At 36.6% G+C, this 20,149-nt stretch overlaps 2 long non-coding RNA genes across 2 annotated transcripts; one reads left to right on the top strand and one right to left on the bottom strand.

Annotated features, from left to right (window-relative positions):
* Window positions 1-17,905: 17,905 nt before the first annotated feature.
* Window positions 17,906-18,905, top strand: LOC110679047. Its single transcript, XR_002502164.1, has 2 exons — window positions 17,906-18,179; window positions 18,236-18,905. It is a non-coding gene; the product is annotated as an uncharacterized LOC110679047 (long non-coding RNA).
* On the bottom strand, window positions 18,703-19,148 carry LOC110679045. Its single transcript, XR_002502162.1, has 2 exons — window positions 19,034-19,148; window positions 18,703-18,969 (listed from the first exon to the last, which is right to left on the bottom strand). It is a non-coding gene; the product is annotated as an uncharacterized LOC110679045 (long non-coding RNA).
* Between the last annotated feature and the right edge of the window lie 1,001 nt (window positions 19,149-20,149).

The raw sequence follows: 20,149 nt of genomic DNA, 5'->3' as shown, positions 1-20,149 counted from the left end.
GGAAATTATCCGTGAAGAGGTACCTCTCAAAAGGACTCAATTGACTGACAATCACTGATCAGAGAAGAAAACAATGTTGAAAAAGCTGTTGATATCTTTTACAGTTCAATAATGGAAATCATCCGTGAAGAGGTACCTCTCAAAAGGAAAAAAACTTGTTGGTAATTCAAAAAATCCCATCTGGTTTAATAGAAATCAGGAACTCAAAGAATCGAAAATTTTTGAAACTGTATTTGGGGGGGGGGATGCGAAAAAGACAGAAAGGTGGTGAAAGTGCTAGTATGTGTGAAATTGAAAATACCGATTCATAATATTTGCAGAAAATACTGATTTTAATACATGAGTGTACTCTTATGCGTTTGATGAATTATAAATCCACATTTCTATATGTTTATACCTGTTCCAAGCATACTATTTCAATATCATATAAGGCAAAACTTGACGATTGTCAAAAACAAAATATTTGTGCCTTTCGTGAATTTCAAAGCAACTGAAGGCAACTGAATAATTTGTTGTCACTTACATGTTTTCGATGTTAAAACTATATGCGAGACAAAAACAAATATATTAAAATCTTTAAAAAAAAGTTTCGATTAATATCTTGGAGGGAAATTTTAGGACTAGGTAGTAGGTTTTCATTATAATTCTATCGCCAGTACACATTTCAAAATTTACAGAAAAGGAAAGAAAAATCTGAGTTCTCCTCTATTTTTTAAAAATATATCACCTTTTTTACGTTATGTTGCATTGAAATAGAAACGGTAAAGTATTGTGAATTTTCATATATATCTTTTAAGTTTTGAAAAAGGGTAAAAAGCGTCTTCAGAATCGACAAACATTAGTCTAAAATTTCTAAATTTGATTTGAATTTTTTTAGAAATAACTTATTTTTTAAAATAAACATTTACGAATCTATATAAGATTTTAAAAGCAGGAAATCGACCAAAAGTATATCGATGGGCGCTGTTGAGTGATAACTGATTCAGAGACCAGTAATGAGCACAAGATAATTGAGTATTTAGAGTTATAAATTACTGACCAGCTGTCAATTTTAATGATTATCCTTATCGTAATTTAAAAAGATATTGAATATTGAAATGTTTTCTTAATGATAGAAAAAATGGGGACGATAAAATCGCTGATATTAAAATAATGATAAATATGATAGTTATTCTATGAATCTTTTGCAAGTCAACGATATGTTTTGACGTACCTAGACCGGATTGAGTGCTTGAGTAGTGTGTGATCCTTTGACCGTGACGCTTGCTCCTGCGGGGGCGGGTGAAGCGGTCAAGCAGGATTAATCGTGTTTCGCGCGCAGTTGCAATGGGGGGGGTAGAAGAGTGGCGTGATTCGCGGGCTTATTTAGTAGTGTGTGATCCTTTGACCGTGACGCTTGCTCCTGCGGGGCGGGTGAAGCGGTCAAGCAGGATTATTCGTGTTTCGCGCGCAGTGCAATGGGGGGGGGTAGAAGAGTGGCCGTGATTCGCGGACTTTTTAGTAGTGTGTGATCCTTTGACCGTGACGCTTGCTCCTGCGGGGGCGGGTGATGCGGTCAGAATTGATCATGTTACGTGCGTAGTGCAGTGAAAAAGTGTATTGTATTTTGCGGTAAGCACAGTGCTGCGACGGAAGAAACAGCATTACATTCTGGTAAAATCATTCTTTATTATTATTTACCTACCTATTTCCATATGAAACTAAATACGTGCCAGGGTCGAAAATTTAATTTTCGATTCGGGAAGTGTAAAAATATTTCAGATATCCATTTGATATCTGGGTGTTTTTATGCGGGGCTTACTGTATATGAAAATGACCTCAGAATGTGTGTGTATTTACTGCCATTCTTGAAATGGGTCGTTGGAATTTCAGTAGAGCTATCACCTTTCATCTCCTGGGCTAAAATTGTCTGCAGATATGAAGATATCGAAAGGTATCAATAAATACATGCATACAATTTTCTTCCATAAAAGCACTGCCGGTCAGTGGGAGGTGGATTGTATACACACACACACACACACACACACAACATAAGTTTACGGCTGGTATAAAGTATGCCTGGCATAAAAGTATTGATATTTTGTGTATTAACCAACGAACTTTTGCCCCACACTAGATTCGAACTTTGCCCCCACCGGTGGGGCAAAAGTTCGTTTAAGACAATCAATTTTGAAACTGTTATAACTAAAAATGGGTAAATATTTTGACACAAGTTTGTTCAGCAAAGTTATAGCCAATATGTTGAAGGTTCGCTGTATGGTATTTGTTTTGTTTCATCTGCTATTATTTTCATGGAAATTTTGATTATACCACTAAGGTCGAACTTTTGCCCCACCTTACTCTATTACTGTATGGTTTTTTTCATGACTTTCTCTAGGAATTTTATCAAAAACTATTCAAGTATTTGCTAAAATGTTCAGATATCACTCCCGAAAATGTTTGAAGGATTTCTTCTAGTGATCATTTTCCAAATAATTTCTCCACGAATTTTGCTAGGGAATTTCTGCAACAATTTTGCATAGGATACCTCAAGCATTCAACCTGGATTTTCCCAATGAGAACAACAGAAATGTAATTTCTCCAAAGATTGTATCAGAAATCACCTGAATATCTTTAATAATTTTCTAAGGTTTTTTCAAGAAGGTCCAAATTTCTCCATCGATCAAAACATCTTCTAAAATTCAATCAATAACTTTTACTGAAATTAATGGAGATCAACATTATTTTTTAGTTGATGTATAAATTTATGTAAGTTTCCAACTAGGGATTTCTCTAAAGACACATGTAGCAATTGCTCCATTTCATTCTAAGATTTCAACAGAAATTCCTCCAGAAATTGTTCGAGATTTTCTCAAGTCAGTCTTGAAGATTTTTTTTTCAGGAATTCTTCTAGAAATGTTTCTAGGGAAATGCCAAGCAAATTTTTCTGAAAAATGAATCCATGTGGTATTTTTAAATCCTAAGGTTTTCTCTGAAAAATCTTGGGTAAGTCTCAAAGTCACTTTTGATGAGCAAAAATATCTGAAATAACTTTATACTAATATAGGGTGCAGAACCACTTGGGCACTCCCATGATTCACTTTGGCATGGGAGGTTTTTTCTCGGCCGAATTGTCTGAAACTTTGCAAAAAGAAGCGCTTCAGTACGACGCATTTTTGATTGCCAAATATGAGCTCTGTAGCTTTCAAAAAACCTCACTGCCGAAGTGAATCAAAAGTGCCAAGAATAGGATCCGGCTCCCTAATATTTCATAAGATGATCGAAATAAAATCAATTTTATTTTTGGGACAGTATTCTGCTGGATTGTCTAAGGAAATTTCTCGTAAAACAGAATCTCTATAGATTTTTGTGTAGGAATGATCGGAGAAATAATTGGAAAAATTGCTGTAGTATAAACTTGAATGAACTTTTGAAGATTGTATGGGATTTTTTGGGAAACTTTTTAAGAAATGTTTGGTTAAACTGCAGGAGTAATATTTGGATGAAATGCTGAAACAATTCCTAGAAGAAAAAAAGATTCATTTGAAGAACCTCTCTAGGAATTTAGAATTTCTGGGAGGGAACATAAAATAATTAACATAAAACATTAACAGGCGGAGGAATTTTTGCAGGATTTCTTGAAAAAAAAACTTTTTTTTCAAACAAACGGAAGAAATTCTATAGAAATCTTTGGAAGATCTCCTAGACTAACAACTAGAACTGAGAAGATAATAAATAATTTTATTTTTCAAGCTTTCTACTAAGCTTGTTTTTTTTTTTGCTGAATCGTGGGTAGGACAATCCTTTGACTGTCCTACCCAGGGGAGGGAAACTCGGCTCACTTGAAATTGTGCCGAAATGTGCCGACTGTGCGAGAGTGAGCGTACGAAATAATGTGTCACATTTGTCTGGTTGCACTGCAAAACCTGGCAACTGTGATCGTTTCATGACGGATTGTTTTTGTTTATTTTTGAAACACCGAAACCATCTACTGCAATCTAAACAGCATCAAAGCAAAGACAAATAGACCTTTTCCGTCAGACCTTACCCCCTATTTTTATATTTTTCTTCGAAGACGATTATTTTTAATGATTATTGACGCTTTCAGATCTAATTTATATGCACTCCTGATTTTATTGTAAATTTTGAAAATTCGAGAATTTACCAATTTGAGTAGTGCGGCACAGTTGTTTCAACCCTGTGGGTAAACAAAGTGGAGATTTTCCCACAACTTTCAAACCCCTGCGCTGAGTGTTTGTAGATATGACGAAATGTCAATGTCAAATCAAGCACACGAGACGACACACGACAAATGGAGAAATCTAAGGTCCGAAGGGCAGGGCTTCGTTGTAAATGAAGCCCATCCTTTACTATTGTACTTATAATAAAAACTTTTACCGGAAGACGACTGCTAATAGACCGTTTTAAGCTTTAGCAAGTGATGGAATTTCTCCTTGGAAGCATTTCTGCAACGCTGCGGAACGTTTTCTACAAGAGGGGCATATTGGCCGGTTTGTTTTGAAACGTCAAGAATTGGACCGTTTGCAGATTTTTCGGGGAGACCTACGAGAGTGGTAAAATGGAGAAGTATGTTATAATCCATTGGTCATATGGTTCCGGAACAGCTTGACGACATAAGCAGCAGATATCAAACGGTTAGGGTAAACAGTATAGGGCCCCCCTAAGGAAAAACTGCTCTATCGCAGTGGCAAATCCATTACTTATACAGTTTTTGGTGTCCAAAGTGTTATTTACTTAGTTAATCATGCTTTGCATGCAACTTTCCTCTTGCCAGGTAGCTTCTAAGCGAGTACAAGACGTTATCTGCAAAACGTCCAATTCTTGACGTTTCAAAACAAACCGGCCAATATGCCCCTCTTGTAGAAAACGTTCCGCAGCGTTGCAGAAATGCTTCCAAGGGAGAATTCCATCACTTGCTAAGCTTAAACGGTCTATTAGCAGTCGTCTTCCGGTAAAAGTTTTTATATTATAAGTACAATAGTAAAGGATGGGCTTCATTTACAACGAAGGCTTGCCCATCGGACCTCAGATTTCTCCATTTTGTCGTGTCGTCTCGTGTGCTTGAATTTGACATTGACATTTCGTCATATCTACAAACACTCAGCGCAGGGGTTTTGAAAGTTGTGGGAAAATCTCCACTTTGTTTACCCACAGGGTTGAAACAACTGTGCCGCACTACTCAAAATTGGTAAATTTCTCGAATTTTCAAAAAATTTACAATAAAATCAGGAGTGCATATAAATTAGATCTGAAAGCGTCAATAATCATTAAAAATAATCGTCTTTCGAAGAAAAATATAAAAATAGGGGGGTAAGGTCTGGACGGAAATGGTCTATTAAAGACCTCCATGTCCCTTGCAGTTGCCCAAAATTTTATGGCTCATAAGAAGAATTTATGAAATAATATTGGGAATAATCCCTGGTAAAAAAATATGGTGGAATCTCTAGAGCAATCCTAAAAAATCAAATTGAATTGTTGAATGTATGTTGGACCTAATTTAATGGTAAAATTCCTTAAAATCACCGTTGAAAAATTGATAAATGTTTACTTAAGAACAAATATCTTGAATTTAGTTTTGATAAAAAAAAAAATCCGGAAAAAATCTTGCAAAATGCATCCAGTATTACGAGCAGTAATACTTGTAATTTCCGGAAAAAAAATTCAGGGAAGGTGTCTGACGGATTTTTATAGAAAAATTCTTATGTAAAAATTTATCTCCGCGGCTACAAAGCAATGAAGTGTCTGGGCTTGATTCCCGGACCGGTCTAGAATTTTGGAAATGGAAATTTCCTTGACTTCCTTGAGCATAAAAGTATCATCGTAACCTGCCACACAATATACGAATGCAAAAATGGCAACTTTGGCGAAGAAAGCTCTTAGTTGATAACTGTGAAGTGTTTCATTGAACACTAAGCTGAGAAGCAGGCTCTGCCAAAGTGAGGACGTTAATGCCAAGAAAAAGAAGAAGAAGGTGTGGCTGCCAAGGATATCTGTTGTTTATAATTTATAATTTATAATTGGAAAATTTTCATAAATTTGCATTTCGATTTCATCCATTTCCAGGGTCCGCGGAATGTTTATTGAACATCGAAGGAGGGCTATTGGTAAAATCAGTGCGTATACCACATTTACACATAACCAAATCCTTCGATTTGGATAGCAAAATTAGCATAGAAAACTTTTTATCTCTGATTCTCGAAGGTAGCTGTCGCACCTTGATATTGAAACTTCAGTTCATCCATTTGTGTTAATTCACACTCCAAGAGTTCATGCCCAGATTGCATCATTCTTGTGAAAATTTAAGGAAGCTCTCTTTTAAAACGTTCGAAATTCGCCTAGCATGGTTTACTTTACACATGTTACTGGTACGGAAAGATTAAAACGCCAAGTATGTGTACAGAATCAAACTAAAGGTCAACAGCACACTGGTTTATTTTTGAAAAAATAATTAAAACAATCTAAGCTATCAGCCTCTGGTGGTGGGCTCGTGTATTGATTCGACACAAATGATAATGCAATTCCGTTTTATGGCGTGTGCTTTCCCCAAAATTTAGCAACAATAACATATTTACGTGTTACGTGGGGTGATTTACCTCCTTTTCGTTCACTGATAGCTATCAATGCACTCGAAGGTATTTGAATCTGATCGGTTCTGTCGCTTGTACACACGATATACATTTAAACATCAAACATCTATCAGTTTAGAGTTGAATTGAACAGTACCAGGAGGTTGATAAAACGTATAATTTATTGATCCGGAGTTACTATCATTTAGCCTGCCAGAAATTATTGTTTTATTCTTGTTTATGAATGAGGGGCTCTTATCACCACTCAAAGTGTGATGCTGACGTAAAGTTTTTTGACAGCTTTTATTTGGAGTGTGTGTACCTACATGGTTGGAACGCACGACTCTAAAGCGTAGTTAGAATCAAAAAGAATGATCGTAATAATAGACAAATGATATGTTTAATTGCTTTGAAACTTGACTTGCCTATAAGCGCGGAATCATGAATAAAAGTGCTGGATTACGTCGGATCGGTTTGGTGTCTTTGCCCACTTATTCGTCATCTTATGCTGAATAAGTGCGGTGATAACACTAAATATGTCCGACGTAATCCGCACTTTATTTGCAATCTCGCTCTTCGAACCGCACTTATAATCGTGCGCAATACGTACTCATACAGTACGGGGACAGAATAAAGTACACAAGTATTATTTTTTTAACACAAAATGATCAAGTTTGGGAGGTTCCGGATCTCGGCTGTTAAGGGTTCAATTGACCTGATATTTTCATCACAGTTCAGAATAAATATGGAATTTCACTCAACTGGAAAATCACAATATTTTGGTCTTCAAACAATTGTTTATAATAACAAAATCTAATCGAAAAGGCGACTAGTATTATTAAAACTAATCAGATGAATTTGTTTAAGCCGCGCATGAAACTGACTATTAGGGAGATTCAAAATTTAAAATTGTTTGCAATTCAAAATCTTCCATATTTTCCTTACCATAAAAATAGTGTTCTGTGAAATTTTCAGCTTTTTTTGGTGGCGATGTAAAGATGGCCCAAAGACAATGTAGGTTTATTACTATTCAGCAAATTTCTTATTATGGGTTTGATGAATTATTTTTCACTATTGGGACGATCAGTTTGTACTAAAAATTCAAGTACTAACGTATTTGGGAACATTCTTTGAAGTAAATTTTAGGTGGTAATAGTTGAATGTTTGGTGGATTTTTTTGTAAATGACTCTGGAAAAAAAAACTGAAAGGTTTCTTCTTATAAATGATGGTGCATCTTTGAAAATTAAAAAAAACTTCAATATAATAGTTTGTTGTAGATTTGAATTAAAGTGTTGTCTAACAAAGAACACTAAAATAAATGTAATGTTTTGAAAATGATCCCTAATAAAGGGAATTTAAAAAAATAAAACAAAATGAATATAAAAAGCGAAGAAGTTTTCGGATGTGATTATAACGTTTTAGAGACGTGATTTTCTTATGTCACAAAAGAAGTCAAGAGGAGGAGTCCTCATTGCAGTTTCTTCAACATTTAATTCTGAAATTATTTATTCTTCGAAATTTAAAGAGTTTGAACATGCTTGGGTGAAGGTGAATATAGAAAACGAACAAAACATTTTTTTTCATCAGTGTACTTTCCACCTGATCATGCCAACCAAACATGCTTACGACTCTTTTTTTTAATGCTGAAGATATCATATCTGACCTTCCCCCTGAGATGAAAGGTATGCTGACTTCATCCCTGATTTTGAAAATGAGGGCATTATTAGTGGTCGGGGAAAATGAAACGTTATAATTAGTTTTCGACAAAATTGCAATTTTGGGCTTGAACCAAATTAATCATGTAAAAAATCCGGCAAATTGTTACCTTGACTTTCTGTTGCCAAATAACCAAGAAGATTTCTACGTAAAATGAAAGTATTACACCCTTATTTATCCACAAATAACTGCAGTAACTGCAGACCCACAGTGTGCGAATATGAAGATATTTATGAATACGATAATGCAAAATTATGAAAACTTAAAAATAGAATAAATTTAATTGAACTGACAATCACTGATCAGAGAAGAAAACAATGTTGAAAAAGTTGTTGATATCTTTTTACATTCAATTAATGGAAATTATCCGTGAAGAGGTACCTCTCAAAAGGACTCAATTGACTGACAATCACTGATCAGAGAAGAAAAACAATGTTGAAAAAGCTGTTGATATCTTTTACAGTTCAATAATGGAAATCATCCGTGAAGAGGTACCTCTCAAAAGGGAAAAAACTTTGTTGGTAATTCAAAAATCCCATCTGGTTAATAGAAATCAGGAACTCAAAGAATCGAAAATTTTTTGAAACTGTATTTGGGGGGGGGGGGATGCGAAAAAGACAGAAAGGTGGTGGAAAGTGCTAGTATGTGGTGAAATTGAAAATACCGATTCATAAATATTTGCAGAAAATACTGATGTTTAAATACATGAGTGTACTCTTATGCGTTTGATGAATTATAAATCCACATTTCTATATGTTTATACCTGTTTCCAAGCATACTATTTCAATATCATATAAGGCAAAACTTGACGATTGTCAAAAACAAAATATTTGTGCCTTTCGTGAATTTCAAAGCAACTGAAGGCAACTGAATAATTTGTTGTCACTTACATGTTTTCGATGTTAAAACTATATGCGAGACAAAAACAAATATATTAAAATCTTTAAAAAAAAGTTTCGATTAATATCTTGGAGGGAAATTTTAGGACTAGGTAGTAGGTTTTCATTATAATTCTATCGCCAGTACACATTTCAAAATTTACAGAAAAGGAAAGAAAAATCTGAGTTCTCCTCTATTTTTTAAAAATATATCACCTTTTTACGTTATGTTGCATTGAAATAGAAACGGTAAAGTATTGTGAATTTTCATATATATCTTTTAAGTTTTGAAAAAGGGTAAAAAGCGTCTTCAGAATCGACAAACATTAGTCTAAAATTTCTAAATTTGATTTGAATTTTTTTAGAAATAACTTATTTTTTAAAATAAAACATTTACGAATCTATATAAGATTTTAAAAGCAGGAAATCGACCAAAAGTATATCGATGGGCGCTGTTGAGTGATAACTGATTCAGAGACCAGTAATGAGCACAAGATAATTGAGTATTTAGAGTTATAAATTACTGACCAGCTGTCAATTTTAATGATTATCCTTATCGTAATTTAAAAAGATATTGAATATTGAAATGTTTCTTAATGATAGAAAAAATGGGGACGATAAAATCGCTGATATTAAAATAATGATAAATATGATAGTTATTCTATGAATCTTTTGCAAGTCAACGATATGTTTTGACGTACCTAGACCGGATTGAGTGCTTGAGTAGTGTGTGATCCTTTGACCGTGGACGCTTGCTCCTGCGGGGGGCGGGTGAAGCGGTCAAGCAGGATTAATCGTGTTTCGCGCGCAGTGCAATGGGGGGGTAGAAGAGTGGCGTGATTCGCGGGCTTATTTAGTAGTGTGTGATCCTTTGACCGTGACGCTTGCTCCTGCGGGGCGGGTGAAGCGGTTCAAGCAGGATTATTCGTGTTTCGCGCGCAGTGCAATGGGGGGGGTAGAAGAGTGGCGTGATTCGCGGACTTTTTAGTAGTGTGTGATCCTTTGACCGTGACGCTTGCTCCTGCGGGGGCGGGTGATGCGGTCAGAATTGATTCATGTTACGTGCGTAGTGCAGTGAAAAAGTGTATTGTATTTTGCGGGAAGCACAGTGCTGCGAGCGAAGAAACAGCATTACATTCTGGGTAAAATCATTCTTTTATTATGTATTTACCTAACCTATTTCCATATGAAACAAATACGTGCCAGGGTCGAAAATTTAATTTCGATTCGGGAAGTGTAAAAATATTTCAGATAATCCATTTGATATCTGGGTGTTTTTTATGCGGGGCTACTGATATATGAAAATGACCTCAGAATGTGTTGTGTATTTACTGCCATTCTTGAAATGGCGTCGTTGGAATTTCAGTTAGAGCTATCACCTTTTCATCTCCTGGGCTAAAATTGTCTGCAGATATGAAGATATCGAAAGGTATCAATAAATACATGCATACAATTTTCTCATAAAAGCACTGCCGGTCAGTGGGAGGTGGATTGTATACACACACACACACACACACACAACATAAGTTTACGGCTGGTATAAAGTATGCCTGGCATAAAAGTATTGATATTTTGATTGTATTAACCAACGAACTTTTGCCCCCACACTAGATTCGAACTTTGCCCACCGGGTGGGGCAAAAGTTCCGTTTAAGACAATCAATTTTGAAACTGTTATAACTAAAAATGGGAAATATTTGACACAAGGTTTCGGTTCAGCCAACAAGTTATAGCCAATATGTTGAAGGTTCGCTGTATGGTATTTGTTGTTTGTTTCATCTGCTATTATTTTCATGGAATTTTGATTATACCACTAAGGGTCGAACTTTTGCCCCACCTTACTCCTATACTGTATGGTTTTTTTCATGACTTTCTCTAGGAATTTTATCAAAAAACTATTCAAGTATTTGCTAAAATGTTCAGATATCACTCCCGAAAATGTTTGAAGATTTCTTCTAGTGATCATTTTCCAAATAATTTCTCCACGAATTTTGCTAGGAATTTCTGCAACAAATTTTGCATAGGATACGCTCAAGCATTCAACCTGGAATTTTCCCAATGAGAACAACAGAAATGTAATTTCTCCAAGATTGTATCAGAAATCACCCTGAATATCTTTAATAATTTTCTAAGGTTTTTTCAAGAAGGTCCAAATTTCTCCATCGATCAAAACATCTTCTAAAATTCAATCAATAACTATTTACTGAAATTAATGGGAGATCAACATTATTTTTTAGTTGATGTATAAATTTATGTAAGTTCCAACTAGGGATTTCTCTAAAGACACATGTAGCAATTGCTCCATTCATTCTAAGATTTCAACAGAAAATTCCTCCAGAAATTGTCGAGATTTTCTCAAGTCAGTCTTGAAGATTCTTTTTTCAGGAATTCTTCTAGAAATGTTTCTAGGGAAATGCCAAGCAAATTTTCTGAAAAATGAATCCATGTGGGTATTTTAAATCCTAAGGTTTTCTCTGAAAATCTTGGGTAAGTCTCAAGTCACTTTTGATGAGCAAAAATATCTAAATAACTTTATACTATATAGGGTGCAGAACCACTTGGGCACTCCCATGATTCACTTTGGCATGGGAGGTTTTTCTCGGCCGAATTGTCTGAAACTTTGCAAAAAGAAGCGCTTCAGTACGACGCATTTTGATGCCAAATATGAGCTCTGTAGCTTTCAAAAAACCTCACTGCCGAAGTGAATCAAAAGTGCCAAGAATAGGATCCGGCTCCCTAATATTTCATAAGATGATCGAATAAAATCAATTTTATTTTGGGACAGTATTCTGCTGGATTGTCTAAGGAAATTTCTCGTAAAACAGAATCTCTATAGATTTTTGTGTAGGAATGATCGGAGAAATAATTGGAAAAATTGCTGTAGTATAAACTTGAATGAACTTTTGAAGATTGTATGGGATTTTTTGGGAAACTTTTTAAGAAATGTTTGGTTAAACTGCAGGAGTAATATTTGGATGAAATGCTGAAACAATTCCTAGAAGAAAAAAAGATTCATTTGAAGAACCTCTCTAGGAATTTAGAATTTCTGGGAGGGAACATAAAATAATTAACATAAAACATTAACAGGCGGAGGAATTTTTGCAGGATTTCTTGAAAAAAAAACTTTTTTTCAAACAAACGGAAGAAATTCTATAGAAATCTTTGGAAGATCTCCTAGACTAACAACTAGAACTGAGAAGATAATAAATAATTTTATTTTTCAAGCTTTCTACTAAGCTTGCTGTTTTTTTTGCTGAATCGTGGGTAGGACAATCCTTTGACTGTCCTACCCAGGGGAGGGAAACTCGGCTCACTTGAAATTGTGCCGAAATGTGCCGACTGTGCGAGAGTGAGCGTACGAAATAATGTGTCACATTTGTCTGGTTGCACTGCAAAACCTGGCAACTGTGATCGTTTCATGACGGATTGTTTTTTGTTTATTTTTGAAACACCGAAACCATCTACTGCAATCTAAACAGCATCAAAGCAAAGACAAATAGACCTTTTCCGTCAGACCTTACCCCCTATTTTATATTTTTCTTCGAAAGACGATTATTTTTAATGATTATTGACGCTTTCAGATCTAATTTATATGCACTCCTGATTTTATTGTAAATTTTTGAAAATTCGAGAATTTACCAATTTTGAGTAGTGCGGCACAGTTGTTTCAACCCTGTGGGTAAACAAAGTGGAGATTTTCCCACAACTTTCAAAACCCTGCGCTGAGTGTTTGTAGATATGACGAAATGTCAATGTCAAATCAAGCACACGAGACGACACGACAAAATGGAGAAATCTAAGGTCCGAAGGGCAGGCTTCGTTGTAAATGAAGCCCATCCTTTACTATTGTACTTATAATAAAAACTTTTACCGGAAGACGACTGCTAATAGACCGTTTTAAGCTTAGCAAGTGATGGAATTCTCCTTGGAAGCATTTCTGCAACGCTGCGGAACGTTTTCTACAAGAGGGGCATATTGGCCGGTTTGTTTTGAAACGTCAAGAATTGGACCGTTTGCAGATTTTTCGGGGAGACCTACGAGAGTGGTAAAATGGAGAAGTATGTATAATCCATTGGTCATATGGTTCCGGAACAGCTTGACGACATAAGCAGCAGATATCAAACGGTAGGGTAAACAGGTATAGGCCCCCCTAAGGAAAAACTGCTCTATCGCAGTGGCAAATCCATTACTTATACAGTTTTTGGTGTCAAAGTGTTATTTACTTAGTTAATCATGCTTTGCATGCAACTTTCTCTTGCCAGGTAGCTTCTAAAGCGAGTACAAGACGTTATCTGCAAACGGTCCAATTCTTGACGTTTCAAAACAAACCGGCCAATATGCCCCTCTTGTAGAAAACGTTCCGCAGCGTTGCAGAAATGCTTCCAAGGAGAATTCCATCACTTGCTAAGCTTAAAACGGTCTATTAGCAGTCGTCTTCCGGTAAAAGTTTTTATTATAAGTACAATAGTAAAGGATGGGCTTCATTTACAACGAAGCTTGCCCATCGGACCTCAGATTTCTCCATTTTGTCGTGTCGTCTTGTTTGCTTGGATTTGACATTGACAATTTCGGTCATATCATCAACAGAAACACTCAGCAGCGGGGTTTTGAAAGTTGTGGGAAACTCTCCACTTTGTTTACCCACAAGGGTTGAAACAACTGCTTGCCGCACTACTCAAAATTGGTAAATTCTTGAATTTTCAAAAATTTTAACATTAAAAATCAGGGACGTGCATATAAATTAGATCTGGAAAGCTCAAATAATCATTAAAATAAATCGTCTTTCGAAGAAAAATATAAAAATAGGGGTAAGGTCTGACGGAAATGGTCTAGTTAAAGACCTCCATGTCCTTGCAGTTGCCCAAAATTTTATGGCTCATAAGGTAATCTAGAATGCCGTGAAAAGTGTACTGCGATCTGTCAAACTTGGGTACCTTTTGCACTACGAGGGACGAAATGCAGTACTAGAAGTGGTACCCAATCTGACCCGAGTGTGACGGACCTGATCAAAGCTTAAGTTTTAACTCGACGGAAGCCGCAAATACAATTTCTTCACATATTGTTGGTAAGTTTTAAGTATAATAATGTGTCTTCAACACATTAATATTCAATTCATACAATGTTGCAGTTGCAGTTCATCGAATATGCGAAGTCCTTGAGAACAATCTGGCCCTGTTTGAGCTTCTACCAATCTTGCAATCTACAATGCCTCGGCACCGATGAGCTAAGCATTGACCTGACGAGGTACTATGGATATCACCAGACAGAGCGATCGAGACAGCTGAGAGATCGTTTACGAGATGTACGTGACCCGTAGCATGGCGCTGCTAATGTTTTTCAGCAAATCAATAATAAAATCTGTTGTCTAGCTATTAATGGCATCTTGAACGTAAGGTTGAATTTGTTAGTATAAATATTTTGAATAATTATTTATTAACGATCAGAAACTGAATCTATCAATTACTAACAATGTTTTTCGCGAGATAATTTGCCAACCTCCGTAACTTCTTCCTCAGTTGCTTTGCCTTTACTAGCAGCGGATTTACTCTCTCCCGCCACAATTAGCACGTATCTGTCTTTATTTCTTTCCCGCGGGATAAACCGGATGCCTGTTGTTCCTCTGCCTGTCTCTTTCGGTTTTCTGCTTCATTATCAGCGGAGACCAGGGCGGAGACCTACTAAGCGCAGCCGTACAGGGCTGAATCTTTCATAGCAAAGTAGCATGCTTATGGAGTAACACGATCGTTGGTCGTCAATTATAGTCCCCTCGACGGTCCCTTCCATGGACGGTATAGCAGGAGATTCACCAATTCGGAAGTTCCGATGGGCATTTATGAAGTTTCATAGTCTGCGAATTGAAAGAATATTAATAGATCGTCATGCTTCTAAGGAAAGAGAACTTACTTGACAAATTGCTGGTCAACCTGGATTTTTTGTTCAGACAGAAGATTTTGGAAATGTTTAGGAAGCTAATTTGCTTTGAATATCTCGTTCTCGATGGCAGTGTTCATTGCCGATTTTGTTTCGACTCAAACAAGCTTGTTGAGCCGGGGCGAACAACAACAAAGTTTTAGCTGTCAAATCTAATCCTGCAGAAAAAAAAATATAGGAAGTGTGCCCAGAAGTGCGGTGCTGTGCAGAAAAGTGTGCCGGGCACAGTGAGCGAGTTTCTCACCCCCTGGTCCTACCAACGTGTTTTTGTGCGTAGTACATGTCCTACCCTGTCCCTACCCACTTCCGCGCCACTGCACGCTGACTGATTACTATGAACCCGAAATAAGCATATGTATAGCTGGGGAGGATTCCTAATGCAAGTAGAATGGAACAAAGAGCAAAGAAGGATGAGAGAAAAGACAAAGGACACAGAAGAATGTAAGGTGGGGTGAGTTAAACAGGGGAGGTGTAACTGATGATATTATATTAGAATGAACTACGGAACCATAAAAATATTCTCGGTGGATGTATGAGATGTGATTATATGCAAATTCAACACTAATTTTGTATTTTTAGAATGTCCGTTTTACATAACTCCAGCAATTGCTTTTATAATCTGAAAAAAATTACAAAGGGGCCTAAATCAATACAGGCTCAAAATCCGTACACTTCATACAAATAGAAGGAGTTTTTATATGAAGTGGAAGGGTTTAGATTCATTTCATAGGTTGTTCGGATTTGATCCCGCACGATATATCCTTATAAGGTAAATTCATAAACGATTTCTGCTTTCAAGCAGTAACAATTCCGCTTAGAATTTCCACAGGAATTTCTGGATTATGATGCCATTCAACAATTAATTGGCATTTGGGCTTCAATACTTCACTTTTGCCACAACTAGTGATGAGCGATTTTGAATCGATGTTGCAAACATCGATTTTTTCGTTTCGATTAATCGATTTTTTTGAATCGATGTTAGGACAACTCAATTCGTGTGAATCGATTTTCTTCATTCGATTTTTTTTTCGATTCAGAAGGATGAAATTGATAAAAATGTTTGATGAGATGATGAACCACGAACCTAGTTATGAACTGGCTTTGAAGAGTTCAAAGTATAATTTTCAATTTCAAACGTTTTTATATTGATGGAATTTAATAATTGAATTTCGTTTTATTTTAAGAGCTTGTTTTTGTACATTTTCATATGACCTTAAAAATCGAAATCGATTTCAAAAACATCGATTTAATTGATTCGATTAAATCGGTGAATCGATTCGACATATCGAATTTGAATCGATTCAGTAACATCGATGTTTTGATCAAATTTGCCCACGCTAGCCACAACACTTCAACATAACTTCGGACAAACAAAAATGCAGTTGAAGTTCAATACATCGTTCTATATCTGTATATGAAATCGATGTATATAAACAGACAACAGGAAAAATCGGTAGTCAGAATTCAAATTACTGCACGAGCTTCTAAAGGGTGCAAGAGATAAGGCACTTCAGGCTGAAAACCTCTCGAATTAAAACAAATTTGAGCTTCACAGTTCTGAAACATATTTTTTTTAGGAATTGCGACAGAGCTACATGAAGGAATGTCCTATGTACATATAAATGCTTATATAAATTTGTTATGAATTTAATTAATACTGTGTGAGGCTGAATTTCCAGGATGTATATTTTGCAACGGTCCATTTCGATAAATTGCTATCAACATCCAGGAAAAAAACCGAACGATTATTGAACTAAAGCTGAAGTGAACATGCATTTATCTATACCAGGAGAATAATGATGAAACTTCGCATGGAGTTGAGGACATTTTAGCCGTTACTTGCAATTTTTCTATTAAGAGTAATCTAAAATCGTATGCATGGGTCGAAAACTAGAGATGGGTCAAAAATTGGTGCTCTTCCCCTACTTGAAGAAACATTGGCCCCTACTTGAAGAAACATTTCTGAAGTAGGTTATATTAAATAGAAGTTAATATAATCATCGTTTTCCCTACTGGAACTTTTCTCCCATTGCGTAAAATCGAGATTTTACAAGATTCCTCAGTTACACTCAACACATGACTAGTTTCACCCTCTTAACTGTTTGACCCACCCTACCTTACATTTCTCTGTGTTCTTTGTTCTTTCTCTCATTCTTCTTTGCCCTTCGCTCCATTTTACTAGCATAGGAATTCTTCCCAGCTAATCATATGCTTATTCGGGTTCATAGTTATCAGTCAGCGTAACCTATACAAGGGCCAAAATCACATGCATAAATATATTTCGTCAAATATCATCTAAAGGAGTAAAGATACCGCAATTTTGAGGTGATTTTTTGCCCTTAAGGGTCCTAAAATCACCAAAACAAGCTGAAAAGCATACCAAATTTTTTCAGAGTTCACTAAAATGGGAAAATTGCACTTACGCCATTTGCGCCACCTCTAAACCTTCACCGAAAATTCTCATTTTTTCACAGGATGTTATTTTGGGGTCCGATAATCATTTTCCACATTGTAAATCCTGACTACGAAAGATTTTTGGAAATAAGCCCCACCCTATTCCGAGATCCAACAAACCGTTGGGACTGGTGCACAGTGACGTGTGCGGTTTCTTCACGCCGTTATCCTGGAACGGAAAAAGGTACTTTTTTACTTTCACGGATGACTTTACTCATTTTAGCGCCGTGTACATCCTTGCGGCGAAAGATGAGGTTACTGGATGCATTCAAGCAGTACGCGAGCATGGCTGAAGCTCATTTCGACAGCAAAATATGCCGCCTCCGGTGTGACAACGGCGGAGAGTATGTGGGCAACGCAGGGGGTGAGAAACTCGGCTCACTGTGCCCGGCACACTTTTCTGCACAGCACCGCACTTCTGGGCACACTTCCTATATTTTTTTTTTCTGCAGGATTAGATTTGACAGCTAAAACTTTGTTGTTGTTCGCCCCGGCTCAACAAGCTTGTTTGAGTCGAAACAAATCGCAATGAACACTGCCATCGAGAACGAGATATTCAAAGCAAATAGCTTCCTAAACATTTCCAAAATCTTCTGTCTGAACAAAAAATCCAGGTTGACCAGCAATTTGTCAAGTAAGTTCTCTTTCCTTAGAAGCATGACGATCTATTAATATTCTTTCAATTCGCAGACTATGAAACTTCATAAATGCCCATCGGAACTTTCCGAATTGGTGAATCTCCTGCTATACCGTCCAATGGAAGGGACCGTCGAGGGGACTATAATTGACGACCAACGATCGTGTTACTCCATAAGCATGCTACTTTGCTATGAAAGATTCAGCCCTGTACGGCTGCGCTTAGTAGGTCTCCGCCCTGGTCTCCGCTGATAATGAAGCAGAAAACCGAAAGAGACAGGCAGAGGAACAACAGGCATCCGGTTTATCCCGCGGGAAAGAAAATAAAGACAGATACGTGCTAATATGTGGCGGGAGAGAGTAAATCCGCTGCTAGTAAAGGCAAAGCAACTGAGGAAGAAGTTACGGAGGAGTTGGCAAATTATCTCGCGAAAAACATGTGTTAGTAATTGATAAGATTAGTTTCTGATCGTTAATAAATAATTATTCAAAATATTAATACTAACAAATTCAACCTTACGTTCAAGATGCCATTAATAGCTAGACAACAGATTTTTATTATTGATTTGCTGAAAAACATTAGCAGCGCCATGCTACGGTCACGTACCATCTCGTAAACGATCTCTCAGCTGTCTCGATCGCTTCTTGTCTGGTGATATCCATAGTACCCTCGTCAGGTCAATGCTTAGCTCATCGGTGCCGGAGGCATTGTAGATTGGCAAGATTGGTAGAAGCTCAAACAGGGCCAGATTGTTCTCAAGGACTTCCGCATATTCGATGAACTGCAACTGCAACATTGTATGAATTGAATATTAATGTGTTGAAGACACAATTATTATACTTAAAACTTACCAACAATATGTGAAGAAATTGTATTTGCGGCTTCCGTCGAGTAAAAACTTAACTTTGATCAGGTCCGTCACACTCGGGCTCAGATTGGGTACCACTTCTAGTACTGCATTTCGTCCCTCGGTAGTGCAAAAGGTACCCAAGTTTGACAGATCGCAGTACACTTTTCACGGCATTCTAGATTACCTTATGAGCCATAAAATTTTGGGCAACTGCAAGGGACATGGAGGTCTTTAATTTGTCTTTGCTTTGATGCTGTTTAGATTGCAGTACACGCTAAGAAAATATTATACTAGATGGCTTAAATACCATTCTAAAACCCTATTCGGTCTATTCACTCATTACGATGCATTTTAGCATATTAAGCTTGGCTAGTATAAACGAGTTTTATATTGGTGAAAGATTATTCGGAAATTATGCAATTCACGCTTAAAGATCTAAAATCATGTGTTATGAATAAAATTAGCCATTTTTCTTTTATCACGGCAAACAAAAGTCCAGAAAAATTTAATGTTATGAATTTTTGCATGAAACACATTTATTTTCACATAAATTATATCTAGTTATGTTTTGTTTTTGCCACTCATGAATAATGTTTCTTCCAATCCGTTAATTTTGTCCCGCTTTGGTCCAGATCCATTTCCCGCATTTTCATATATAATTGGGTTTATATTGCCCTTTGCTGCAAGTCACTGCAAATGGTGCGGAGAAATCCGTTGTAAATTGAAGATCCTTGGAAGTTTCGCTTGATAAATGGTGAATGCTGAAAGTAGTGCAGATTTTATCGCTGGCGTTCCTGGATCAGTGTTTGCGTTTCTGAACGATGGCATAAATTCCAGAAGAACGGGATCATATTCTGGGGAAAAGCGATATTGCAATATTTAGAATATATGGTTCCACATCAGGGAAGTGCGGTCTGAAGGATAAACTTGTCAGCTATAAAGTGGGGGCAGCGTTTATGGTAACGCCGTCACTGCACCGCCACGCTGGCAACACAAGAGAGAGAGAAGCGAAAGTGAACGATCATTCTTTTCATACCCATTAGTCTGTACCCGATATACGAAAGAATAAAGACGTTTAGAGTAAACGGTCCCGCGAGTTAAAAAGTTTTTTCCCTCT

The sequence above is a fragment of the Aedes aegypti genome, chromosome 3 (assembly GCF_002204515.2).
Source record: "Aedes aegypti strain LVP_AGWG chromosome 3, AaegL5.0 Primary Assembly, whole genome shotgun sequence".
Classification (NCBI taxonomy): domain Eukaryota; kingdom Metazoa; phylum Arthropoda; class Insecta; order Diptera; family Culicidae; genus Aedes; species Aedes aegypti.
The sequence above is the reverse complement of the archived record's forward strand: the minus strand, read 5'-3'. Positions and strand labels throughout refer to the sequence as shown.